This window comes from Lissotriton helveticus, chromosome 6 (genome assembly GCF_964261635.1).
Source record: "Lissotriton helveticus chromosome 6, aLisHel1.1, whole genome shotgun sequence".
In the NCBI taxonomy this organism is placed as follows: domain Eukaryota; kingdom Metazoa; phylum Chordata; class Amphibia; order Caudata; family Salamandridae; genus Lissotriton; species Lissotriton helveticus.
The window spans coordinates 1938669923-1938697621 of NC_136067.1; the positions used below are offsets into that span (position 1 = coordinate 1938669923).

General features: G+C 45.0%; 1 protein-coding gene across 5 annotated transcripts in view; it reads left to right on the forward strand.

Annotated features, from left to right (window-relative positions):
• PTK2B (protein tyrosine kinase 2 beta) overlaps positions 1-27699 on the forward strand; it is a 500318-nt gene that overhangs the window by 252796 nt on the left and 219823 nt on the right. For 4 of the 5 annotated variants that reach the window (XM_078649940.1, XM_078649942.1, XM_078649937.1 and 1 more), the window contains exon 3: positions 3250-3329. The gene's annotated coding sequence lies outside the window, so the exon portion shown is untranslated. Of the gene's footprint in view, positions 1-3249; positions 3330-15334; positions 15374-27699 lie in introns of those variants that run through there. The other variant, XM_078649939.1, reaches the window with a different exon arrangement.

Here is a 27699-nt window from a genome sequence, read left to right on the forward strand (position 1 = left end):
CTGTTTCGTACTAGTTTTCGAGCAATTTCTTGCTGGAAGAGAAGGAACACAGCAGATAATTGACTGATAGGTGTGGAATATTTATGGAGGGAAAGCCCTCAGATCTATGGGAGGCTGCAGCCTCAACCTTTTTCTTTATTCTTGCCCTTGCTCAAGTGGTAGAATAAAGTTTTTCAGCACTTTAGGTTAAGCTAGGTCTAGGTGGCAGGGCAGCTACTGCCTCTTCTCTTCTGCCTCAGTTGTTCTACAAATACCAACAGATACCACCAGCCCGACTGTTTTACAGAGGGTGCAGTATTATCGTAGTGTAAGATCTGCAACTGGCAGGGACAGGGCCAAACCATGGGCCGCAAACATTACTGGGACCGCCTTCACTGGATGACCCACCACTTCCTGCCCCCAAACCTGCCGCGCAATACCACCACACATAAACAACTGGGGTACGCCCAAATGACCCTTTAATACCTGGGTATGGGATGTAGGTTTATATAATAGAAATTGGTATAAAGGAAACAATACTAAACACTTTCCAGAGTAGAGCACATTTAGTTACCCTCTCAGCAATAATCATTATTCATAGCGAATATATCAAAATCAGTATATCACACACACAGGCAGTGACGCCTATTCAAGGCGAAACAATTGACATCAATCAAAATATGTTATACATTACAATACAAAACATGAAACAAAAAACAATAACCCTAGCAAAATTATTCACATAAGTGTCCCTCCTATACTTCTAGGCGAACCACTTAGAGGTAGTCAAAAAAGTGAAACACTAAATGGCTATTACACTAGTTAGCCCAACTCTAGTGTAACACAACACAGTTCCAAGAATCACTGTCAATCCAAAGAGTCCTCCAAAAGAGTGTTGGTGCAACCATGTTTCAGACTTTTCTTCTTAGGCCTCTTCAGGACAGGGGTTTATACAATAATATTCAGACAGTTCAGGAGAGAGAATTTCTCTGGCACTGAAATAAATCACATCGCCTCCGATGCAATACCTCCCTCTCAATCGGTGGGAGCACCCGCTACTCGTATTCCTTTGTGCTATATCCAACGTCAATAAAAAAGTCCACAGGATCTTGATATGCGCTATGTGTGCTGAAAGAATCAGCGGGCAATCCCTCGCTGTGTCGGCGTCTCTGCGTCCGCTCGAGTGCATCAGCTGCGCAATACCACCACTGCAAGGCCCAGAGCTCCCAGGACAGCTCTCTGCTAACACCAGGCCTCTCAGGAGCGAGGGAAAATCAGCTTGTAGAACGAAAACCAGCATGGTGGGTAGGGGTGGATAATGGCAGCAGCCTCCCACCCAGGGTCATGAGCAGTCCCGCCCACTTCCGCGGCTCTGCAATTATCTCAATTTTTCACTCTGGAATTATTAAAGCTAGATAACTCAAACAGTTTTCACTGAACTTAAGTTGAAGCAGAAACAAATGCTCAGCCCAAAAATACTTTCTTAGTCTATATAGGTTTCCCATTGGAGATTCACAGGAAGTACTATTGAAAGTACAGTTTGCCTAGTATCAAACACACTGGTGATGTGATGAACTTGTTTCATAGGGTACACAATCATATTTTTTCAGAAAATCTGGCTTCCATTATTGGAATTGAAGGACAATTCTTGTAATTATATATATTGTTATTGCATAGACTGTGATGGGGTTAAATGGAGGGGGCTTAGGGGTTAAGCCTTCTTATGTTTCCGCAGAGGGAGGACACCGCTGCGATCCTTCACTTTTCTGCAGCTTTGTAAGAAAAGAGGAGTCATAATTAGAAGATACTTTTAATTCTTCATCAACCAACTGGGGGCCAGGACAGGGCTAGGGGGCATTCACAGAGGGATGCCACAAAATGGGTTCATCCCAACAAAACTAAAATTGAGGACATTTTTGTAGAACCGCCTAAAGCTAAGGACACCATGGATGTGTGCTATCTACACATTCTCTCTTAAATTAGGGAAAAGCTCAATTGCCCTTTGAGGCATCTAAATTGTTTACAGAAATATTGCCTAACATAAATATTGTGTCTTAAATCTCATCTACAAAATATCACACCTTTAAAGCTAATAGAAAATCCAACCTAATACGATGATATTTTTGTAAATGAGATTTTGATACAATATTTATGTCAGGCAATATTTCTGTAAACAATATTCTAGCATTCAACCTTTAACCAAGTATTTCCCAATATGAAATCCCAAAAAGTAAAAAAAAAGTGCAAACTGCCACCATTTAAAGAGCTATAAAAATATGGCCATGGTACTGCTACTAGGATTCATGCTCACGAGTTGCCAAATGCAGACACTCCTCTTCTTAAGACATCTACCTGGTTTACAAACAGTGCTTAATTTGAGTCTGAGGTTTCCAGTGCTCAGCACTGGCACTTAATTGTCAACAACAGCACTTATGACATTCTGCCACATGGCGGCGCTATTTGTCTAATTTAGAGAGAAGATCACAACAGTTGCTTATTCATTCAATGTACATTAAACATGGACCAATATCTGTCTCCAAAGCCATTCTTATAGCTTTGGGGGCTTGTAATAGTCAGAACTGCCACACTTGTAATAGTGTGACGGTTAGCAATTATCTTGTTACTGTAATTGGCAGCACTGAGGGCATCAATGGATGGTGCAAGTAGAAGTGGCTTCCTGACGAGGGCGCTGATGGTTATAATTTAAAAAACGTAAGCACTGTTTACAAATGTGGTTTCATACTTAAGCTTAAATAATTGATGTACACGGAAATCTGCAGAAGAACGTCTGCTAGAAGTGCCTAAAATTAAATATTAAACTAGTGAAGCCAGAAGGTTCTCCGGGTGATGTCACAGGGGTATCATCACCAGGAGTTCCTTGCATCCCTCCCTAGGAAACTTGTACTGTTGCTTGTGGGAGGTAGGATTCTGAAAACATGTGAATGACTTTCACTTCCTCGCACAAAAAGTTAACTGAGGCTCTGGCCATTGATATGACATTTTAATGTGCAGTGTCTTCATTATATGTTTTCCAGTCAAGGCAGATGGTTTAAGTTGATTATCCATATATACTATATTCTCGGTGGCCCCTTGTCTAACATAGAAATTGGTTAATGAGCGAGGGTTTAGTTATTTCTAGCCCAAGTAACCAATCATACGTTTTTAATATATATTGGGTATTTGTATAAATTGTTATTGCATACTTTACATGTGAAACAAAGAGATCGAACTGATATTGTAATGTATATCCCTGTCTCTTCTTTGTTGCAGTTTTTACTGGAACTGGTCATGCACTCTTAAGGGTTCTATCCCTCGTCTTGCCTGTTCTGGTGCTGCGGTACTCTGAACTCGTAAGTACCTATGTTTACCTTCTTGTGCATGCCACCTAAGACCCTCCTTTAGCCTTTGCTTTGTATTACATATTTTATGCAAAGATTCTGACACCTGCCTACTAAAAGCAATGACTTCTAGAACACGTTGTTGATAACATAGCTGTATGAAAACAAGTGTAAAAGGACAATAAGTCATTTCTTGTATAACCTCCCTGCAAATGTAAATCAGAGGCGGGGACCTCCTAGCATTGCACAATGGTGGTGGGGCAAAAAGTGCTTCGACCTAGTTCACAAATGGAAATCAGAAATTTGCTCCTGTCTGGTTAGCCCTAAGTTTGGAGGTTTGTGCTTTTACAATAGTATTAAAGTACATACCTTTATGCATGAGGAATTTCATCTTAGTGTAACTCCCCGCATATTGAGATGTAACCCAAAAGGGCATGAATTCTTCTTACATCTTTTGTTTCACCGCAGCAAAATGACCCTACCTACTGAGAAAGTCTTTAAACACCCCCATTAATTATGGAAGTGTTCTTTCCCGATCATCATCCTACAAATGCACTCTGCTGATGATACACATGGAATGTTCCGCCAATCCCGAGTCTATCAATTGGAATCTGGAGTATATGGGTGCAAAGTGAACATTTTGTTGACTAATTTTGAAAGTAGGTGTGCAAAATCATCTGTGAATTGTGGTTATTCACTGTGGATATTGTCCAAGGAGACTACTTGATCTCCAGGCCCAAAATGTATCTTGGCGTTTTCTTGGCCAATGTTCATGTGACCAGTGCATTTTGTTGTGATGTCGTCTGATATGTGACAATCACACATTGGCCCTTGATAAAATGAACATTTATGTTGCTTTTTGTTACAATATGAGTACAAATTGTCATAACTGAGGGACTTTCTTTTACTAATCCTTGCATCTTCAATATATTGTGGTTATAATGAACTTTCTTGTGACCAGATGTAATGAGACAAATAACTTGCACTACCGACCTGATCACTACAAAGATTGACCAGATAAGAACAAGAATCATATAGGAAAAATGAATGGGTCTTTGTGGTCAAACGGGAGACTATTCTAAGAAAGCACCAAACAACTCTTGCTCTCACAGAACCACCAAATCAAATGACATGCCCAAGTGTTTATATTGGTGTGTACCAAGTACCAGTGTTTTTCATCAGTTTTAGACCACAGCCAGACACTGCTTTGTCAATCAAGCACACTAGTTCAAACCAAATTTATTTCTGCACTAAGAGTCCGTGGATTGAACGCCCTGCCTCAGTAACATGGTTTCAGATATTAAGCTTCGGAAACCATCTGACCACACCTGTTTATCAAGAGTAAGGACCCTAACCAGAATAACTCCTAGGCTTTTGACCTTTTCTGGGTGTCAGCTGTTGGTGGCCAAATATTGTGGGTCCATGTTGAGGCTTGACATCTGACTAGCATAATCTTCATTGTATCAGAATTCAATTGAAAACATTTGAAGGACTTCCACTGTCCTATTTTGCTCAGACATTGCCGACATAGCCTCCTACAGTTCCTGACTTCTGGCTCATGGTAATCACAAAGGGCCCGATTCACAGAACTAACTTAAGACAAAATCCTAAACTTACTACCATTTTGGTATTCACAGAAGGCACTTACTCATTTTGGTATTCAAAGAAGGCACTTACTCATTTTGGTATTCACAGAAGGCACTTACTCATTTCCGTATTCACAGAAGTTAGGAGTCCTAACTTTATGACTCCTTAATGCCTTTTGTGAATACTGAAAGTCTTAAAATTAGGATTTTTCTCAGTTTAGGAGTCCTAAAGTTAGGATTCCTAACTTTACTACTACTAAACTGAGAAAAATCCTAATTGTAAGACTTTCGGTATTCACAGAAGGCATTTAGGAGTCCTAAAGTTAGGAGTCCTAACTTTACTTCTAGTAAATTGGGAAAAATCCTAATTTTAAGACTTTCGGTATTCACAGAAGGCATTTAGGAGTCCTAAAGTTAGGACTCCTATCTTCTGTGAATACCGAAATGAGTAAGTCCCTTCTGTGAATACCAAAATGAGTAAGTGCCTTCTGTGAATACCAAAATGGTAGTAAGTTTAGGATTTTGTCTTAAGTTAGTTCTGTGAATCGGGCCCAGTCCGTCTATCATCGGAGCAGGAGACTGCTTGGAAATCAAGCGATCTGATACCTCCCAGGGATTGGACATTATGTTTGAAGAATACTAGGAAGAAAAAGGATCTCTTAGGAACCTCCCAGTTATTTTCTTAGATTGCGAATGGAAATGGGTAGAATCGCCCTCTTGGTCTGGTCTGTCAGACAAAAATCCAACCACTTCATCTATCTTTGAGGCCTGTTGCTGTTAGACGGTTTACCAACACTTTGTGCTTCTACATGTTGAATGCTACTAGCAGAATCCAGAACTCCAGCAGTCACTCTCACATCTAGAGTTGTCCTTTCATTTATCTATAACCAAGGCGAAAAAGGTCTGAGAGCTAGCATGATTCATTTCAAAACTGTTTTCTGACATGTACAGATTGCTTGTGTATTATTTGTCCTGCTTGGATTTCCCCAGAAGTTCCCAATTTGAGACATCTTGTTGAATTTATAAGAAATAAGTGTTTATTAACTCCTTTGATGGTTCAGAGTGGCTTTTAACTTCCCCATTTGGCATCGTGTTAGACGGTTCTCTCTTTCGGCCTCAGTCTGCAGCCCTTTGATAGTTGGGTCATACAAGTGCTCATTTTGCCAACGCAAAGTATTGCACAACACTCTACGGGAAGTTTATTCAGACAGACATTGTGTCCCCAGAGTTGCAGACATGCCCTGCTGCGGAATGAATTGCTGCTGACCAGCAGCAGAAATGGGCCGGGGATGAAATAGCCATGCTGGGCCCACATGTCAGTATCTGATGCCAACTAGTGGTTAAAGCCATGCCAGGTTACATGAATTAACAGGGCAAAATAGCTTCAAAACCAGTAGGATTTCAGCACAATCTTGGAGGCCTGTGGAAGATCGACCACTGCATTTCTGGTGCTCCTGACCAGCAGCAAACCTGGGGACACCGCATATTCTATTGAAGTTTCTTATTGGCAAAGGTTGATCTCCTAGAATTCAGACAGTATTGAAGCACGAATAGAGGATTCCAAGCACGCGTAGAAAGAAATAGCTGGGAATATATTAGTACTTTTTCCTGGTGCCTGGCAGACTTATATTTGTGGGCAAACTTCGAACTTGAAGTTATAATTTCATACGTGCCCTTAATGTAACACAAGATTTAAATTTGAGATTAGCCCGGCTTTATGAAACAAGTGATCCCCCTGACTTAAGCTCCATCAGTACCCGATGGCCGGCCACTGCCTTGGGAGTGGCAAAAGTAGGAATACTGAGACACTGAAAAATGGACAAAGTCTCACTGTTTAATGACTGACTGGACCTCATGTTTGCCATTATGTTGATTGTTAGATGGTTATATGGAATAGGCAGTATCTCTGCCCCATTGTATGTTGCAAGAATGTTTCCTTCTTTCTTTTCATTATTCTCATCCCTTAATTTTCTTTTTTGTGATAAATATGTCTGCACTGATTCCCGCCATCTCTTTGATTCCTTTGAGGATGTAGACGTGAATAGATAGAGTATTACCAGTTAGCTTTGGTAGGACTTGTTAAACCTGGCATCCTTGAGGTAGTTTCCCCCTAACTTTTTGACTACAGACCTTCTGTTTGTCCACTTGGTTTTTTGCCAGCTTTAGGATTCTGGACACTTTACCACTGCTAACCAGTGCTAAAGTGCTTGTGCTGTCTCTTTAAAATATAGTGGAATTGGCTTATCCCCAATAGGAATATTTAATTTACTTATAAGTCCCTGGTAAAGTGGCACTACCTGTGCCCAGGGCCTGTGAATTAAATGCTACTAGTGGGCCTGCAGCCCTGCTTGTGCCACCCACTTAAGGAGCACTTTAAACATGTCTCAGGCCTGCCACGGCCACCTGTGCATGCAGTTTTAAACTCCCATTTCTGCCATTTAGACCTGGCACAATAAACATTTTCATAGTTTTTAACTTGAAACACTCCCTTCGTTTATATTCTTTTTACTCATTTTGTTGTTTTCTCAAATTTGGCGAGCATTCACTAAAAAAAAAAAACGCTCCGTCCCGAGTGCGCTTTTTAATACATCAAGAAAATATGACGCGCGATTTATGAGTCATTAGAGCCTTTTGCACATTTGTGATCCAAGTATTACACGTAATCAATGCTGTATTTAAAGTTCATCCAATTTATTCCAGTAATTTAGACAGTCTTTTCCATCACGTCAAAGGTACAAAGTTCCATTATTTCATTGCTCAAGAATTGCCCATCTAGGCCTATTCACAGGCATGTATTGAAACTCGAATCCTCCATCACATTAAAATCACCCATTGCATTTCGATTTCTCTCAACCTTCATCAGGGGTATCTGTGGTGTTTAAAAATATGCGTCAACTACACATCGTTCACATGCAGCAAAAGATTTATGTGACAAACACTTCATTTCCCACTCTAAACCTCCAAAAGAAAACACAAAACAAGCCATGCTTATGAAACACAACATACATTTATATTTCCCTTTCTTTATCAGTACTCCCCTGCAAGTCCTCTGCAATCCTCATATTAGTTATCGATCCAAACCCCCTGGATAGTTCCCTATTATTTACGTACTCTGTGTCCCCAAATAACAACTCATATATAACTCTCATGTTAACTATTTACAATCCCTCAAGTACCAACAAGATTCTACCCCTCTTATTGCGCCACTTCATGAAAACATTCCCCGGTCTGCTAACGACCTCATCTACTAAACGAAGCATTCAAATTCCAGCTCATACCTGTGTTTTTCATGCCGAAGCCCGAACAGCATAACCGCCTTAACACTACTCAAACGTCAATCTGATTTGAATCTCCCAACGCAACTAATTTAACTGTGCGTTTCCTCACCTGTGGGCCATTAGTGTCACATGTTAGCCCCCCCCTTCCAAAATCCTGCAAAGGGCTGTGCAACTCTTTCATGACAATAAACCTTTTTCTAGCCCACATCTTCCATGTTAAGTTACTCCTAGGATACGCACTGTATAGCATAGAGGGCAGGGTCCGATGTTTTTCAAAAGTAGGACAAGTACTATTAAGTTTTACATGTCCTGGTAGTGAAAAACTCTTCAATTCATTTTTCTCTATTGCAAGGCCTGCATCTTTTATAGGATAACATTTTTAACTTATTACATTTAATAAGCTGTAAATTACCATTTTTGGTATCTTTGGAATTGTGATGAAAAATCCAAACTTATGGTAACTCATGATTTTAAATTATGATTTTAAAAGTGCCACTTTAAGAAAGTTGGAATTTTCCTGCCTTAGCCATTTGATGCCTTCAGCCTTTCTCCTGGTCACCTGACTGGATGTAGTCGACAGTTGGGCTTTATGTATTTCTCCTAGACAGCCACACACAATAGGGTGCTTAGGTGTGCCTAGATGGGCCATCACTGAAAGGATGGAAGGGAGGAGCTGGGCACAGTCCCAGGCTGTGTACTGCCTCCACAGAAAGGACTGCATACCCCCTGTAGTTAGCCTGAAGCCAGAGCAAGGGAGACCAGGAAACTGCACTTCAAAGGCAAACCTCTAGAAGCTTCTCCCACTTCAAAGACAGAACCGGGTATGAATATTGAACCTCACACAGCAGCTCTTCAGTACACTTCTGGATCTTCTGCCAGGAAGAAATACTGTTGTGCTCCAGAAACGATTGCTGCTCTGCTGGACTGCTGCTCTGAAGGACTGCTGCCCTACTGTGCTGACCTACGTCCTGCTGCCCTCTTGCCTGGGTGAGAAGGACTGGACTTGCATCTGTTAGACCCACGATTGACTCCAAGGTCTAGTTGGCGGGCCTCCTGACTTAAGCCTCAGGTACAGAAGGCTCCAATAACCTCAACTGCAGCATCTGGACACTGCCATCTGTGAGTCTACCCTAGCAGGAAGTGCCACCCCAGTCCTGGACCCCTGGAAGTGGACCTAAGTTTCTTTGCCAGTCCTTATGTATTCAGTAGAACTGACACATGTCCTCTGCAGCTGGGCGTCATTCTGAGCACATCCAACCCACACCTGCGTGGGTTTCATCTGCCTCAAATATCGGCATCACAATGCTGCTTGGTGCAGGCCCTCGCATCCCTCATCGACGGCAGCGTCAGCGACGACGCCAGACTCCGATCGCAGTCTCGCAGCTCCTCGGAACCAACGCATTGCCTGAATGGGAGATGCATCCTTGAAGCCGAACTTCCGACCACAAACCCTCGTCGAAGGGAGCCTTGACGACAGCACAAGACCTCACTTCACAGCCTCCCCTATTCCAGAACAGACACATCGCTTCTGCTGCCTGATGCATCTTCGACGCAGACACTCACAATGCTCCTCAAACCAGGATTTAAGGTACTTTTGTTCAGGAGGCCTAACTTAGTCCCTGTATCTGGCCCACGCTTAATCGCAGTCGGCCGGAATGTGTGACTTGGTCCCAGTATTTTCGTTTGTTCTTTTTAGCTCTATTTTAACTGAAATCTTTACATTTTGCATATCTCTGGTTCTACTAATTGGTTTTTTGTTGTGTGGTCTTCCTTTATTTATTAAAAAAATTAGATCCTTTTTGTGTGGTGTTTTTCCCTTTATTACTGTTTGAAGTGCTGCCTATGAACATAATGCATTGCCTCTGATAGCACTGTGCAAAATTACTAGAGGGTTAAGCACAGGGTAACTTTGCATTGGCTTATGCCTCACCCTGACAAGGATTGTAGTTGGTGCTTGACCAGGACTCCCACCCCAGTCAACTTGCAACCCAGGGCCCGATGTAGGTAGCCCTTTACCGATCGGAATCGGCCGAAAATACCGATTTTCGGCCGTTTCCGATCGGTAAAGGGCTATCGAGATGTAGGGGCACATTTTCTGTAATTTTACCGATTCGTTATCATTACCGAATCGGTGAATTTACCGATTCGGTAATATTTACCGATTCGGTAATGATAACGATTCGGTACAATTACCGAAAATGCAATGTAGGTAGCCTATGTTCCATCAGCACATGGCTTACAGAATCGGTATTTTACCATGGAATACAAATCCATGGTAAAAAAACGATTCCTGTGTACATGCACATCTGTGCATGTACACATGTGCCATGTGACAGACAGACGTGCCCTTAGGGCATGTCTGTGTGCCACATTGCACACATGCCCGTTTTGGGGGTGCTAGAGGGTGTCAAAGTGACACCCCCTGCACCCTTGTGAATTATTTAATTACCGATTCGGTAAATACCGAATCGGTAATGCCTAATCATTCCTATGGGCTTCAAAGCCCATAGGAATGAATGGGCATTACCGATTCGGTATTTACTGAATCGGTAATTAAAGAATTGTTAAGGATTCGGTAACGAATCCAGATGTTGGGACCTACATCCCATTTACCGATTTTGAAATACCGAATCAGTAAAATTCGGTATTTCAAAATCGGTAAATGGGATTTACCTACATCGGGCCCCCAATGTCTTATCCTAATACACGAGTAGTTTTAGAAGTAAAAGACAATTGCGCCCTGATGGTTATTATTGTTATGTTTGTCCATATTTATACGTGAAAAGTATGTGGGGACTGTTTATGTGGGTGGAAACCCCTATCCCCTAACCCCTGGGGAGAGGAGTTGGCCTAACGGCAAGGGCGCTCGACCTCGGACCTGGGGATCTGTGTTCCAGTCTCGGTAACAACGCCAAAACCTCCTGTGATTCTGGGCAAATCACTTAATCTCCCCGTGCCTAAAATGAATGTGTGTCCGTCCTCATGTAACGTAACTGGTGCTATGTAAAGCGCTCTGATACCTGATTCGGTTCGGGTCTAGTTCGCGCTATATAAAACTCTGCAAAATAAATTTAAAAAAAATATCTGTGTTCTGACTTATGTTTGATGGGAAATGTAAAAGGGTGCTGTGCTGATTGTTTTTTGTTTTACTTAGTTTGCTGAAAAACGAATGAAGAATTGTGATAAAAAAGAAATCAACATTTAAAGCGATATCTACCATGCTTCAAAGATGACAGACCACAGACAGCTTGGTTTAGTAGTCTGAGCAGTACAATCAATGGGAGCACAGGAGTTTTTCAGGCTTCTGATCGCTATTAGCACTAGCTTTGGGTTGGTGGAAACGTTGAGCTTGAAACTTGCAAAAGGTAGTAATAATATACACAAAACTGGTGAACCAAATATTGGTGTGTGTTATTTCACTTCTGATCCGTAAAACAGATGCACAGACACAGCAAACATCTGGCAAATGTGTAATTTTCAGCTGTCCCTCATTATTGCAATACTTTAAGGGCCCGATTCACAGAACTACCTTAAGACAAAATTCTAAACTTACTACTTTTGGTATTCACAGAATGCACTTACTACTTTTGGTATTCAAAGAATGCACTTACTACTTTTGGTATTCACAGAATGGATTTACGACTACTAACTTTACGTCCGCACTCAGCCCGGAGGCGGAGCTTCCGGCCTGGAGGCAGAGCCATTTTTAAGCTTGAATTCAATGTGAATGTTGTGGCTGTGAAAAGTTTTTCCTGACAGTTCTGGGATGTCAAGTCCTACTTTATTTGGTATTGCCCAAAGAGAACAAGAGCCGTCATCGCACACCTCTGACTTCTCACTGTACGCGTCAGCTCTGTTGCCACTCATTGAACCAGAGAAATGCTAGCATTATATCCGGATTATCAGGCTATTATATGGATGAAAGTTTACCCCCAACACAACTTTTTTATTCCTCAACAGCATTATGTTTGGTGTAGCAAAAGGGCAGGATGACAGTGTGAGATACTGTACTGCTATTGACACCTCAGCTTCCTGGGCTGGTTCTGGGTGTAAATGACTGCAGCTGTGAAAGAACAAAATAGCACCTACGTCTCGGGGTGTGAAGTAACATGTGGAATAACACCAAGAAGTCTAGAAGCCGAGTTAATTATATCAGGCTTTCTGCTGTGCATGCCAGATATATTCAAGTGATGATTATTATGCTAAAAACATCCTTGCATGTTGATGTGCACACTGAACTTCCAGCATGCAGACAACCATCCAGCTGGCCTGGACCTGTCTTGTGATGGTAAGGGTTTAGTTGTCTAAGCACCAGCAGAAAAGACACATCTAGCTTAAAGGTTTGTGAGTAGGGTGGGTAAAGCTTACATTCAGAGAATTAATCCTTTCACATAGTGCACATAGGACGCTTCAGAGAAGAAGGGTCTTATTAATCTGTTACAAACTTGGAATAAAAACAATAATATTTAATTCTGTGCTGATTGGAATGCTTGGTTTGTATAGAAAGAATACATAACGTTCTAGTAATTTGAGGGTGGTGAGTAAATTCTAAATTTAAGGTTTAAGTATAGCTTTACAATTTCTAATGTTTGCGTACTTTAAGTTTGGCTTTTATAGAAAGAATTAATAAAGATTTGCTAACTATAACTGCGCTTTAACCTTTTTGTTTTTTCATTGCATTTATATGTATTTTTTTAAAAACAAAATTCGTAACATATCACTTTGTAAATCCATTATTGTTTTTCTTTTTAAACAGTGGTTTTGAGTGGCACAGAGTAGCGTAGAGTGGGGTAGATTGAGATGGGATAGAGTGAAGTGGGCTACACTAGGGTTGCATATAGTGGAGTGGCGTACATTGGAATAGCATACAGTAGAGTAGCTTATAGTGGAACGGTGTAGAGTGGAGTGGTGTACAGTGAAGGCGAGTGGAGTGGCGCTGAGTGGAGAGGCGCAGAGTGGAGGGCACAGAATGGAGTGGCACAGAGTGGAATAGAGTGGAGTGAATTGGGGTAGAGTGAAGTGGGGTGGAATGAAGTGGGGTGGAGTGGGGTAGGGTACACTGGGATACAGTAGAGTGGCATACAATGAAGTGGAGCACAGTAGAATGGAGTAGAGTGGCACCGACTGAAGTGGGGTAGAGTAGAGTGGCGTGGTGTGGCATGGCGTAGTCTAGAGTAGCATAGAGTGAAGTGGAGTACAGTGACGCTGGGCGCAGTGAAGTGGGATAGAGTAGAGTGGCATAGAGTGAAGTGGAGTATAGTGCAGTGGCGTAGAGTACAGTGGTGTACAGTGCAGTTGCGTACAGTAGAGTGGTGCATAGTACAGTAGAGTGGTCTACAGTGAAGTGGGGTAGAGTGAAGTGGGTTAGAGCAGCATGGAGTAGAGTGGCATAGAGTACAGTGGTGTACAGTACAGTGGCATAGAGTAAAGTGGGGTAGAGTAGAGTGGTGTACAATAGAGTGCTGTAGGCGAAGAGTATAGTTGCTTAGGTTACAGTTGTGCAGAGTATAGTACACTGGCATAGAGTGCAGCTGTGTAGAGAAGGGTGATACAGAGTACGGTAGAGTGAAGTGCAGTGGCATAGAGCTGAATAGCATGGAGTGGAATGGTGTGAACTGGAATACAGTGGAGTGGCATACAGTGTAATGGCTTAGAGTGGTGGTAAGTGAAATAGTGCAGAGTGGAGTGGCATACAGTGGAGTGGCATAGAGTGTCATAGACTGGAATAGCTTAGAGTGGAGTGGCGTAAAATGGGGTGGCATTGAGTTCAGTGACATAGGACCCGATTCACAAAAGTAATCTGAGACAAAATCCTTACTTTATGACTTTCGGTATTCACAAAAGGCATTTAGTAATAGTAAAGTTAGGAATCCTAACTTTACTACTACTAAATGCCTTTTGTGAATACGGAAAGTCGTAAAGTTAGGATTTTGTCTCAGATTACTTTTGTGAATCGGGCCCATAGAGTGGAGTGGCATACTGTTGAGTGGTGTAGAGTGGCAAATAGTGGAGTGGTGTAGAGTGGAGTAGCATTAATTGGAGTGGGCTAGAGTGGGGAAGAGTGAAGTTAAGTGACATACAGTTCAGTGATGTAGAGTGAAGTAGCATAGAGTGCAATAGCGTGCAGTGGAGTGGGGTACAGTGGAATAGCGTAGGGAGCAGTGGCGTATAGTGGAGTGGAGTTGCATGCCATAGAGTCGAATGGCGTGCAGAGTGGAGAGGCATCTCATAGAGTGGAGTGGCGTGACATATAGTGGATTGTAGTGGTGTGACGTTGAGTGTAGTTTAAACAGACCTAGCGAGAAAGTGGGTCAACGGATGTAGATCAAATTTCACAGGAATATAGATGATGGGATGGAAAGGGTCCTTTTTCATAGTAGATCTAAATTGGTTCAGTAAGTTATAAGGCACAAAAATGTAGGGATATATTGTGTTGAAATATACAGCAGTAGTTTTGTGGTATACCGCAGTGCATGGCACTCACAAAGCAGTATATAATTGCCTAATGACTGTCTTACAAAAATAAAAGACAGCCATGTTATTGAAACCACACTTGGCCTGCGTTCTAGGTTTTATGTGTAAATATAGTATACTACTGTTTCATATGTGGACAGGAAGGGATGAGTCAGTTTATAAAAGTTTGTAAAGGTAGGTAAAAGCAGTTTCATTACTTTATATATTTTTTTTAAGTTTGCATAGTGCCTCTGTGCTACCCTAAAAAGTACTGTGGTACTTACAGAGAATACAAAAAAATGAAATTGAAAAATAAGGGACGGTTGTGTGAAGGTGGATTATTATTTAGCGTACATGATAGTCCATCACAAGTAATGTCACTGTTCCTGCTGGGTTTAGTAAAGGTTTCAGTACTTTAAACCTTTAAACCTGTGTTACCTATGGCCACAGCAGGCTGCCTTATCTTAAAAAAATGTGTCAATGCCAATGTAAATGTTGGTTTCTTTCTATAAGCCACGAGTGTGGCCACACTGCTGGGCATTGCATGCTTCCAGCTAGACAAAGAATCAAGCTCACTCACGACTGTGTCTCGCATACTTCTACATACTGTAGTTGGGCAAGCACTTCTAAGCCAAACATGCCTCGAAGACTGGGCAGTTTTGCACACTGCTGAACCATCCATGCTTCCTCTTCATTTCAGTTGGGCCTACATTCCGGAGCCTCGACTACCTTCAATCAGGTACAATTACACGAGTGTGCACACCCTCTGCTGTGCATTTCCTGCTTCAAATACCAGCTAGTTGTGCATATTTCTGAACCACGCATGCATGTGATACTGCGCAGTTGTGCACAATGCTGAGCGATATTTTTTTCCTATACAGATCAATTGTGTACAAAAAGTTGTGCCCTAAATGCTTGCTACAACTGTGCAACACACTCTCTCTCTCTCTCTCTCTCTCTCTCTCTCTCTCTCTCTCTCTCTCTCTCTCTCTCACACATTGCGTGCTTCGTTTACCGCGCATTTGGTCATAGTGTAAGACAAAATGCTTGCTTTGAAAAAAATTTGTACATACTGTTGAACCATGCATTCTTTTTGTAAATTACAATTGTACGCACACGTTTGTGCGATGCATGCTTTTATATAAACTGCTGTGCTTTCCTAGTATTGCCGCTGTTACCCCTTGCACGCTCCTAATATGGTGCAGTTGTGCACACTGTGGAGTCCTACATGTTTTGTTGTGCAGTGCATTTGTGCACATTACAACACCCTATCATTGTGCACACTGTTGAGACCATGCTTCTGTCAACAGTTGTGCATGTACTCTCTCTCTCACACTCACTCGCACACGTATGGTCAGGGACCATCATCCACCCCTAAAGTAATTAGACATGCAAGGAGTTTTCTTTGGAAGGCAGGGGGTCTCACGACCCCCCGGCCGTATTTATTAAAACATGAAAACAAATAAAAAAACAATATTTACACAATCATTATAATGCAAAATTCTGACATTGGATTTACAAGCAATGAAGACAGGTATCAAAGGGCTAACCTTAACAAATGTCTAATACAGCGTGTTTCCTAACCGAATCTAACATCCTACGTATGGATTTTGCATATCCTAGCTTTTGGGCCTATGGCAAGATCACTAACCAGATCCTTATTACCCAGCTACGCTCTCACGTATGAGTGCGCATGCGCAGAGGGCCCGTTTACCAGGAGAGTACTTCCCCCCCCCTCCCGGTTACCCCTGATGCTCCATGAACTCCATTAATCAAAAGGGGGGCCCTTTCACTCTGCGCCGTTTAATGACGTCATAGTGTACGTGCGGGGTGGCTAACCAGCCCAAAGAAAGCGTGACTCCCCCCTCCCCCGCACCCACCCAACCAAGCAGATATCCTGCCCCTGGAGTTCTAGGAGAGACCATTGGCCCCTCCCTCTGGGCGAGAATGGTGACGCCCCCTAAGGACCTTAAATTGGGTGCTCACTGATCATGACCTTACCGCCACAGGCCAGCATAGTTGACCGACAATCTGGCCCCCCCAACCTCCTACTCTGAAAGGTCATGCCTACCTAGAAAAACCTCCCAGCCATGCCAAAATATTTTTTGTCAGTAATTCGTTGCCTGCCCTAGACAGATGGACCCCATTTTGTAAGTAGAAATGTTCCCCCCAGATGCACCCATGTGGAATATTCTGCAATTTAGGTGATCGAAATAACTTCTCTATCCTGTTGTTGTTCCTCTTTACCGAGTGATTCAACCCCCCCTCCATTGCAGCCTAGGAATCATCTGAGACCACACTATGGTGCAGCCTGGGCATATTTTTGCAAGCCAGCTCACTACCGAGATTATCTCTTCCATTAGGACCCTCCTGCCCAGTTTTACCAAATCGTTGCCACCCATGTGTAAGATAACCACCGAGGGCGGTGGGGTGTGTCTGTCGAGCAATTCTGTAAAGAACCCCCTACACTGGCTGAGGCAAAGACCCCCCCTACCATGAAAGGAATCCTTGAAACCTCCCTGTTCCGCCCTCTGTCTAAAGTCACCTGAAAAGAAAACAGGTTTAGCGCGCTTAACGTATGAGTGACCAACCACCCATACTACTTGTGTCTCCTTCCTGTGTTCTTCAGTCCACCGTGATGAGGATGCTTGCTGTTGATGACTCAGTAATAGTTTCCGTCTTGCGTGACAGGCCCGAGAAACTTAAATACAAACAAAAAACATGACAGGCGTCAGCGTAACTTACTCGTTACCTCACAACATGTGCAGCCGCACATAACGTTTATAACAGTTGGAAGACCATCTCCCAATCCTCTTTACACTGTTGGCATGCAACCCTCTCGCTGTTGCTTCAGTGGCCGCTCCTATTCTGAATAAATGCGTCCAAAAATCCTTAGGATTTAAGCCCGCCTTGCTAATTGCCATTGCCAACACCCTTTGGAACTGAAACCTGGTCAATGGAGTACTGTCTGCATGCATTAACAATGCTCCCTCTGCTGCGCCTGCTAGTTGCTTGATAAAGGACTCTACATGGAACACTTGGCAGCAAGGATTAGTCCGAGCCCGGTGGAGTACCAAACTATCGCCCCGGGCCTCCTGATCTGTTTTTGATATAAGTATGGTAATCAACAGCGTATCGTCCACTATCTTCGTGTGTTCGAGCCGGATACTCCCTAGCATGTCCAGCTTGCTGCTAGCCACCAATTCGCTTACCCATAATGCCCCAAAAAGGCCAATGAAAAGTCGGCCCTGAATAAGAGTACCTCCCCTGAAGTGCTACAGGTGTCAGACAAGGCATCCAATAATGATGCAAGCCGCTCTAAACTTATTGGTTGTCTGGAATCAGTGGTAGTTGCTTGTTGGCGCCACTACCTCCTCAATGCCTTCGTCACTATGAAACTGTTTGTGGGATCTTTGAGCCCTTTTAGCTGCGCAAAGAAAGAAACGGCCGCCCTGTGTCTGCCGGTTGTAGCGGCTGAGCGCCCTTCTTTATGTAATATGTCCATTTACTGGGTAAAATTCCCCTCCTGATACCACTTACCCGCCCAGTCCTGACCCAAAAAGGAGCAATAAGACAGAAACGCCCCTTCGTAAGCCGTCCTGGTCCTGGGCGCTAAGCTAGCTGCCACGAGGTTCTGTATCTGAGGGCACCAATTTGCCAGAGTGTTGTTGGGAAGTGTGCCGGTGTTGCCTCTGCGGATGGTAGATGCTCCCTGAATACCTGCATCTTAAAGCGAGAGAGTGCGTCAGCTGCGTTATTCAAAACCCCTGGGACATGTTTGGCCCTAAACTGTACATTCAATTTCATGCACATCAGCACAATCTCCTTCAGGAGGCGGAGTATAAATTTACACCGCGCCGCCTGCTGATTGATAAATTCAACTACGGTCATGTTATCAGACCAGAAGATCACAGATTGATTACGCAAATGCTCAGGCCAAACTGTTAAGGCAACCCATATTGGAAATAGCTCCAAAAAGCCGATGTTAGCTGTCAAGCCGCTTTCCTCCCACCAAGCCGGCCGCTGTTGAGCCACCCATTTGTTTCCAAGTATGGCGGCAAACCCCACACTGCCCGCAGCGTCAGTCCTTAGACCTAACTCAGCCGACGTAGTGGGGGGACCGCACCACACTACTCTGCTGTTGAATTCCTCCAGGAATGCCATCCATATACGCATGTCCTGGCGAACCTCGGCCGACAATCTAGTGCGATGGTGTTTTTCCCTCAGGTCCGTCATGGCCTGCGAGATTGAGCGGGAGAAGGGGCGTGACATGGGTATCACTCTTAGTGCGAAATTCAGCTGACCCTCAGTTTGCTGCAGCTGCTGTAGCGTCACTTTCTCTTTAACCAAACATTGCTGTAGAGCTGCTCTGAATTTCCTGATTTTTTCTTTGGATAACCTGAAACAACCTTCCACTGAGTCCAATTCTATGCCTAGAAAATTCCAAGGATGTTGCTGGCCCTACCGTTTTTCCAGGTTCTAGCGGGACAAATTCCTGCAATGCCCACGCACACTCCTGTGACCCTGCTGCGCCCAGAAAAAGAAAGTCATCCAGGTAATGCATGACATGATGGTGTCCTGTCGTCTGCCTCAAAACCCATTCCATAAAGGAACTGAGTGTCTCAAAGTAGGCGCATGAAACAGAGCAACCCATGGGCATACACATATCCATATAGAATTTCCCTTGAAATGAAAAACCTAACAGATGCTGATCTAGGGGTTGCACTGGCAGCAGCCGAAAAGCAGATTCAATGTCTGACTTGGCCATCAGGGCCCCAGGCCCAAGGATCCTCAACATATCCACCGCCTGGTCAAACGAAGCATACTTAACACTACAAATGTCTTCGTTGATAGTGTCATTTGGTGATGCACCCCTAGGTGCTGAGAGGGTGTGGATGAGACTGTACTCGCCCTTCTCTTTCTTTGGGACCACTCCGAGGGGTGAGCAAACAAAATTAGGTACAGGGATGTCATTAAAAGGACCCGCTATCCTACCCAGGCGCAGCTCTTTATCAATTTTTGTAGCCACCACAACTGGGTTGTGCCTAACTGACAGTGGATTCCTACATTCTGGCGTCCCGGTATATCCCACCACTGGGATCCTGAAGCCATGTGAGAAACCTTCCTGTAGCAACCTCGCAGAGGCATGGTCTGGGTACCTGTTCAGCCAAGGAGTCATAGCCAGAACTTCGATGGGTGAATGAGCGACCCGCCGGCCCCCCCTAGTCCTGTTTCTTTCTTCCCCTCTTTACGGAGGCGTTACCTTTTGAGCGGCATGTCGTTTCTGGGTGGGAAGGGTGGCCACATATGTAACATGCGTGCTTGAACTTACAAGTGCCAGCTGCCCTGGTGCATGTACGTTTGTTAAAATCCCAACACACCCCTTTCCGCTCACCACTGCCCCTGGCCTTACCAGCCGCGTCACCCCCTTGAGCTGGCCGAAAGGGCTGCTGGGGTTTGGAGGGATAGCCTTTTTTCCAGCTTGGGCTTGCACTCACTGCTTGCCCGCCCGTAAACTGGCCATACCATGAAATAGAATCGACCCTATCCCAGGATAATGATTGGTCAAACTCTTTTGCTTTTCTGAAGTTCATGTCATAGTCCTTCCACCCATCCCCTCCATACTTGTCACTGTAAGTTGTAATTCTACTCTGGTAACATGCCATTTCTGCCTGCAAATTTGGGGAACGCTCTGCTGTGATCACCATAAACACAGAAAAGGCTTTAATCCAATTAAACAGTGTCTCCTCTACCCTAAATTTTGCTAAATGGGCCCGCCGTTCGCTAGGCAACATCCAGTCCTTCTGTGTCTTAGCATATTCCATTTCCCTGTTATCAACTAGCAATGAAAACATATTAACCTATTTGCAGGCCCAAATCAACTCCTTCACTCCTTGTGTAACATGCTGGGCCAGGTTTTCCCTCCTGGAGGGTATTGTACCTTCCCCTAGTACCGGCAATGCCACCTCCTTACCACTTTCAGCGACCCGCGTTGGTTCAACACTCTTGTCTCTTCCAGCGTCGCTGCCCGAACATGTTGCTTGAGGAGAAATAGGTGCGCTTGGCACCCCCCGCCACCCCTGGCCCTCACGATCTTTTCTACCATTTTCTGTGCCTCTGCGGAGGGATCTTCCCCAGCCTCCTTGGCGCCCACCGAGGAAGGTAACATCCCCCGAATCCCCAACCAGGGGAGTACTGCCCCTCTCTGTGCTGCCAGCTCAGGGGGCACCTGACCAACCTCAGGAGGTGCAATAACTGGGGTGGGTGATCCCAGGTCGCGTACCGGGGTAGGTGCAGGGTTCACCACTGGTACCATTGGAATTACCGCTGGGACCACCAAGGGTGCTATGTTTGGGGCTGGCAGTGGTGTGGCCAGAGCCAGGTGTCACCGGTAAACCTATCGGGGTTAGTGGAGAAGGTACGGGTGCTACCGTTGGTGTGGGCACTCCGTCAGGGACCATCCCAGGTGACCCCCCACTACACGTTGTTAAAGTTGAGACGGATCGGGGACAATCGGTATTTGCCCGGCGGTATTGCCTCTGTGACCCTCTAGTTATTTAATCAATGAAGAGGCAGGCGCTGGAGACTGGAAGGCAGGAAACAAGGTTTTTTTTATTCTCTCCGGAGGAGAACACAACAAAACGGGCAGAAGGTATCGTTCTGAGGTGCTCTAGCTACATTTCTGAGGCCTGGCCTCTTATACACTGTTTTATGACTTTATTGCAGATTACATATTCATGTTAAAGCTTTGATGTATGGAAAAGACATTCCCGGAACTCCCCTTTGGGCCCGTTCCCACACACATTTACAGTTGAAGTCCCCACCCTAGTCACAACAGGTGATGAGTATCGCGCAGCTGGATATTCCGCCGATTCACGGAATGTGGGGGTTTGATCGGATCTCATGGAGTGGGGGCTTTGATCAACCCGGGGATCCTTTGGTGGGGGAAGCTTTCTATTGTACGGGGAGGGGCAAGGAATGGTATCGGCAGTGCTGGGTGTCGGCCTGGGAACGGGGAAGACAAACGGGCACACGGGGGAAAAGAGGGGGTTTGCATCTAAGGGCCGGGGATCGTGAAAGGGAAGAAGGGAGGTGTCGCGCTGGGAACAGGATGAGGGCCTGGGGCAGAGCAGCGCCGAAGAGGGGTTTATGATTCAAGGCAGGTGCAAGCAGGGGGTTGGTCAGCGTGCAGGCTTAGTGAGGGCGAAGGGCTATATCAGGGGCCAGCAGCATGCAAAAGGGTTCGCTCTGATCAGGGCATCTTAAAATGGCGGGTGCGCACGACAAAAGTGTGGCATCAGGGGAAGAGGCAAGATGGCGCAGATAATGTTCACCAAACCGTACTAATTTTCAACAGTCCTCCCTTTAACATATTCAAGACATCTTGCTGGTTCATTTTCTACTCGGTTCTATTGTGGTGGGCATGAGAAAGAAAATGGTAGGAACCCTAGATGAAAAGAGTTGTAAACAATACATTTTAACATTTCTAGTTTTAGGAGGTGGACCTATTTGATAAACTTTGATCAATTTGTTTTAGCAGGAAAGTCATAGAAATGTAATACAAAAACGATTCTGTAGCGAGAGCAGCAAGTACATTTCATAACGTGAACTGGTAGGTTATTACATATATCAGATTCGGATTGGAGCATGATCAATACAATGGCGGCTGGGAGTGAAATGAGGCATAGCAGAAACGGTGATTGAGGATGTCAAATGTTCGAAGTTAACGAGTTCTCATTATTCTTTGTTGTCTTTCGTTGGCGCTGTGGAGCACCGGCGGTGGAGCTACAAGTCCAGCTCTATCCTAAGTTCTGCGTTGCAGGGCACGACCCTTTCCTCGCGTTTCTGGTCGGAAAGGTCCTTTTCGCCCTGTGTCCTTTGAGGTGATTGTCAGAAAGTTCAGATGGAAGAAGAGCGTACAAAACAGTCCATAGGGTAGGTCGGAGAAAAAGGGGGATGGAGCAAGGCCAAATTAGGAACAAACTAGGGGAACGAGAGACTTCAGATGGGCGGGCTCATGACCGAGTCTGGAGAGCGGGGACCTTTCGGCACACATTCGAACATAGAGCGGGGGCATCAGTTTAGCCCTTTTCTCACTTTGCTGGAGGTAGTGCCTCGTCCTGTAGCTCTGTTCTGTCGCGGTCTCGCCTTGGCCCATGTCGTAGGTGTTCCATAGTCTGCAGTCAGGCCTCGTGCTCCCACATCCGGTCCTTCTCTCTCCTGACAGCCGTACCCTTAAACGAGTTTGAAAAGACAGTCTTTAGAGAATTTGCAGAGGAAGGAAATCACAAAAGTCTATTTCTCTCCCAGCTTCAGATAGAAATGAAAACGTCCGTTATTTTAGGGTTCACAACTAACATATAAATGACCGATGACGGGCCTGTTGGAGGTATTATGGCTTTCCTTCATAATTATTTATTACAGTTTCGACAGTTTATCTGATGGAGACCCACCTTCGTAAGACGGGCTTGTCAAAGTTATGCCGTTCTCTAGGGCTTTATATTTACCAAGGGTACTGTGTGCTATCGACATGGTACTAAACAGATATTTTGCTGAGGGACGAACATAGGCTAAACAGTTCTTTTTATCAATGCGTCCTGTTTTTCAACTAAACACATTTTTTTTTTTTACTTTCGGCAGGGTTCATTTCAACGACTTCTTCACTTCGATCTAGTCTTTTAACCTTGTAAAACATCATTCTGGTTCCTACGTAGCTTCCTACGGCCTGAGTACTTAATCAGAAAAGACAGGGGTTTTATGGGAGACAACTAGGGACATAGAAACTTGTGGTAAGGGCGTAAATCGACCCATTCCTCACAACCGGGAATGAGGGGTAGTTTCATAACTCCAGTTTGGAGCGGCTGATACAGGGGATGTAACAGGGGTGATCATTTTTCCTGTTTGGGTATTGCGACAATTCGGGGCGGGGAGGGTCGCGTATTCTGAGGTCCTTGTTTTATACCATAGGAGCCGTTGACATGTAGTTCCCTTATTACGGGCCAGATTAAGGGAACCTCTGTCGTCTTACCTGTCCTTTCCCTTACGGCCCAACCTCGGTTTATTGACTTCTAGCGGAAAAGGAGAGGTAATGACACGGTCTCAGGGTGATTGTATTAAAGACAAGTTTTTGTGCAAATACTGACGGTATTTGAAGCCAATTAGGTGGTGCGCTAGGGGTGGCAGTCTGCCAATTTCGGGGCTAATCGCTCGGAAGAGTGGGAGTGCAAAAGTAGAAGGAGAGAGAGAGAGAGAGAGAGAGAGAGAGAGAGGGAGAGAGAGAGAGAGAGAGAGAGAGAGAGAGAGAGAGAGAGAGAGAGAGAGAGAGAGAGAGAGAGAGAGTGCAACGGCAGGCTAAATAGTACACGTGCAACAGAGAGGGTGGCAGTGTATTCAAGAAAGGCTATTTAGTGCATTACACAGTAAAGGACATTCACGGGTCTGCGTTAGGATCTTGTAATCATGCAGTTTGAGTATTAGACAGGGTAGAGGGGACGTGCCTTGAGAAAAGGAAAGAAGAGAGGAGGTACCATTTTGTCGCACTTTCTCGCATTCTCGGTCCTTCGACCAGTTGGGTCAGCGCCTCGGTCACACACACACATTCTCTCATAGTTTCGCATCATACGTGACATGGGTTCATTCGTCCGGTCCGGTTTAAGGGTGATCACTTATTATCAGGTCGTGCTAATTTTTCGGGTTTGTTCGATACGTGAGTAGTTTGCAGGCGTGCTTAGGCACCACCTTGCGGCGCTAGTCTGCTTCGTGTATTAGACATGGCAAGGCTTCAGATCTTCGCCACACCTCGGCTGTAATTTCTGATGTAACCTGCAGAGGGAGAAAAAAAGGGGGGAGGGGAGGGAACAGCATTCGCGCATATTTAAATACATGTATTCAAGAGTCCTTTACTCACCTCTTACTCGTCTTCCCTCCTCGGGGCAGAGTCCCCGGGGATATGGTTTCTGGAGTCGGGGGGGGGGCAGTGTGTCCATATAGGTCGTGTGCGGGGAACGTGAAAAGGAAACCAGAGGTGCCTAGTGCGAGGTATCTAGTCAAAGGACGTATCTCACTATCGGGATCCTTAAACCTCCTTCAACGCTGTGGCGTTCTAAGGTTCTTCGGTTCTTGGGTCAGCTCCGTTCCCTGATACCTTGTACTTTATAACGTTTACATCATTTCATTTCACCCTCCTTTTACATTCCCTCATTTACACCGTTCGTTTTACCCATCCTTGGAAGTCAAGGTCTTCCTCCACGCGAGAGTTCATGAGTCAGTCGCGTACTTTGAAGGCAGAGTGTCGTGTTGTCGATCCGATCCGTCCTCCAGGGCTGGGCAACCATATTCTTTCAACCTTAAAGAGAGAGCAGAGTAGTGTGCACAGAAAAGAACTTTCCCACCGATCCCACATTTTTAAAATAAAGCATGCAATACCCGTCCATAGTTTCGAAAACCTTTATTTCTCGGAATCATTTCAGTACGTGGATGATGAGGGTGCAGTCGTATTTGGTCGGACATGGCAATGGTTAAAGCGCGTACAGTGGGAGTGTCGTCTTGCGGAAATAAATACATTGGAAAGTTTTATTCATTCATTTGCAGGAAACTAAAACGTCTACTAATTGGCTGGGGGTTCGGGGGCATTTATTTCATAATTTAGAAGCATAATCATAATAGTTGCAATCAGATTTCCTATATGCATACTGTATGTGTGCGTCGTAGATGAGGTTATACATCAGCTATAAAAATATAATACATTGTACATTTGTAATCAACATTTTTAACGGGATCCTTTCATACTGTTCGTCGAGTGAGCTCTCCTTGTCTTTTCTAGCCAAGTGTACAAAGGATCATATAAAGTCTCAGAACATCAAGTTTATATTAGTGCGAAGGAACACCACGAGGTGTTCGCAAGTCCCTCTTGATACCGGCGCCATTTTGGGCGGGGCCGGCTCAGTCCGGAAGTAGCATCAGGGGGAAATGTTTCCCATTACTGGCAGTTTGGACCAGAGTCCTTTTCGGCAGTTCTAGAATTCATGCTAACAGAAGGAGTGGCAATGTCATGTTTATTTCGTTGGCGGTCAAGGCAGCCGTCCCTTACCGGAAACCTGCAGAGGCCGAAGGTTCCGCCGGGGACTTTTGTAGGATCTTCAAGGCTGCGGAGATGCTGTCGGAGATGGGGGCTCGTGCCCCAGTGGGCAAATGTCCGAGTTATATTGCTGGTCAAAGTTACTCTAGTGGCCGGGGCCCGCCTTCCAGCGGACCCAGACGCCATTTTGAGGCCCTACAGGTGCCACTCTCGTCGAGTTTGCAAGAGTGGAAGAGATCCTTCGGAGTGAAAGGAAGAGGTCCCTGTTGTGTGAAAGCGGGACGTTCGGCTGGGGTGCAGCTGTGATGCCCCCACCTGGGGGGGCGAGGGAGACTCGTTCGCGCCGTCTCCTTCTCCCGGTGCACTCCGTGCTGCTCTTTTTCATCGCCCCGCATGAAGGTCTCTCCACATCCGGTGTTCCCCAAGTCTTGTGCTCAGTGCTGTGGGAGTATGGCCACCTGTGGCGCGCATTCGGCGCGGCACGAGTATCGGTGCAGTCATTGCAGGTTTGGTGTTCCGAAAATATGGCCACCATTGCACGTTCGGTGCTGCGCAAATACTGGGGTGCCACCATGGTGTGTTCGGTGCTGTGCAAGTATGGGCACCATCGCCTGACTGGGGGTGTTGGGCGTTGGGCCGGGGGCTGGGAGACCTCCTATCGGTGGAGGTGGGAGAGGCTCGTCCGCGTCGCCTCTCCCTCCCGGCCCGACCTGGACGCATTCCTGCAGGGGTATGGACAGGGCATCCGCCGCCCAGAGCTGCTGCGGCTGTTGCGGAGGAGAAAAGGAAGAGGTGCCTCGCTCTTCTCTGGACATGTGGCGGGACTACTTAAGTCTATCCAGGCCCGTTGCGGCTGGGCCGAGGAGGCATGTGGCGGGACTACCGGCAACTACCCAGGGCCGTTGCGGCTGGATTCCGCTGGCCCCTGCCTCTCCTCCGGCTTCCCCATATGTTAAGATTTCCTGACCAAGAGTTGGCAGCGGGGCCCGCCTTATATGGGTTGCCGCTGGTTGGGCGTAGCCGTAACTGAGAGAGCGCAAACTGATTTAAATGTATGAGTGCATCACACTTACCTGTAGTAAGCACAAATCATGAAGAGAAATGCCATGAGTGCTAATAGTATCTGCAAATATATTCTGAATGTATAGCTAATGTAGAGATTTAAGTAGAAGTGGAACTAATACAGAAATGTGTGTCATTATATGACTTTATTAGATGTGATTATTTTTTTGAATCCATGTCGTGAAGCTGCTAAAACATAAGATGGTATATGGTTAAAAGCAGAACGTGGTAGGCCTCAGGGCCAGAGCTGGAGTTGAAAGGGAAGATGGTTCTTTTCACGACACAGATTATATTAACGTTTTTGGTCATTGCATTAATAGACCATGATTTATAGAAATGTTTACTTAATAATAGAATAAGAGTATTAACATGTTTTAATTAAATGAAGAAGTTGAATGCTATAATCATAATGAGAAATATTGTAGGCCTGAAATGTTTTAGCATTGATTTACACGTACATGTCTGGGCTGAGAAATGTTGCAAGCCTTTTTAGAAGTCTATGAGAGTTGGGTTCTTGGCGGCAGATATCTGTCTGCAACAGGAAAGGGGGGATCCAATTATAAATGAATGAATAGAGGTCTGTTCAGTGGACGGCCCAGACATGGAGGAGGGTTCTGGAATGTTTAAGGGGTATCAGCGGGCCGGAGAAGAGTCTGAGAAGCAAGGTCAACTCTAACGTCTGAGGCCCAATACAAAGCATCATGGAAAAAGCCTGAAGTTGCACCACGTGAGAGGCGTTTCGCAAGGGGCGTCTCAAATGTTGTTGACTGTTTTGTATTAGGGACAGCACCCCTGGGTGGAGTTAGAGCAGAGACCTGAGGACCCTTTAGAGAGCGGATGGGTAGGCAGTGAGGGGTCATGACTGGAGAACTATAGGTTTTCACCAAGAGACTTAGAGTGGGTGACTTCCCTTGGGGGTCATTCAT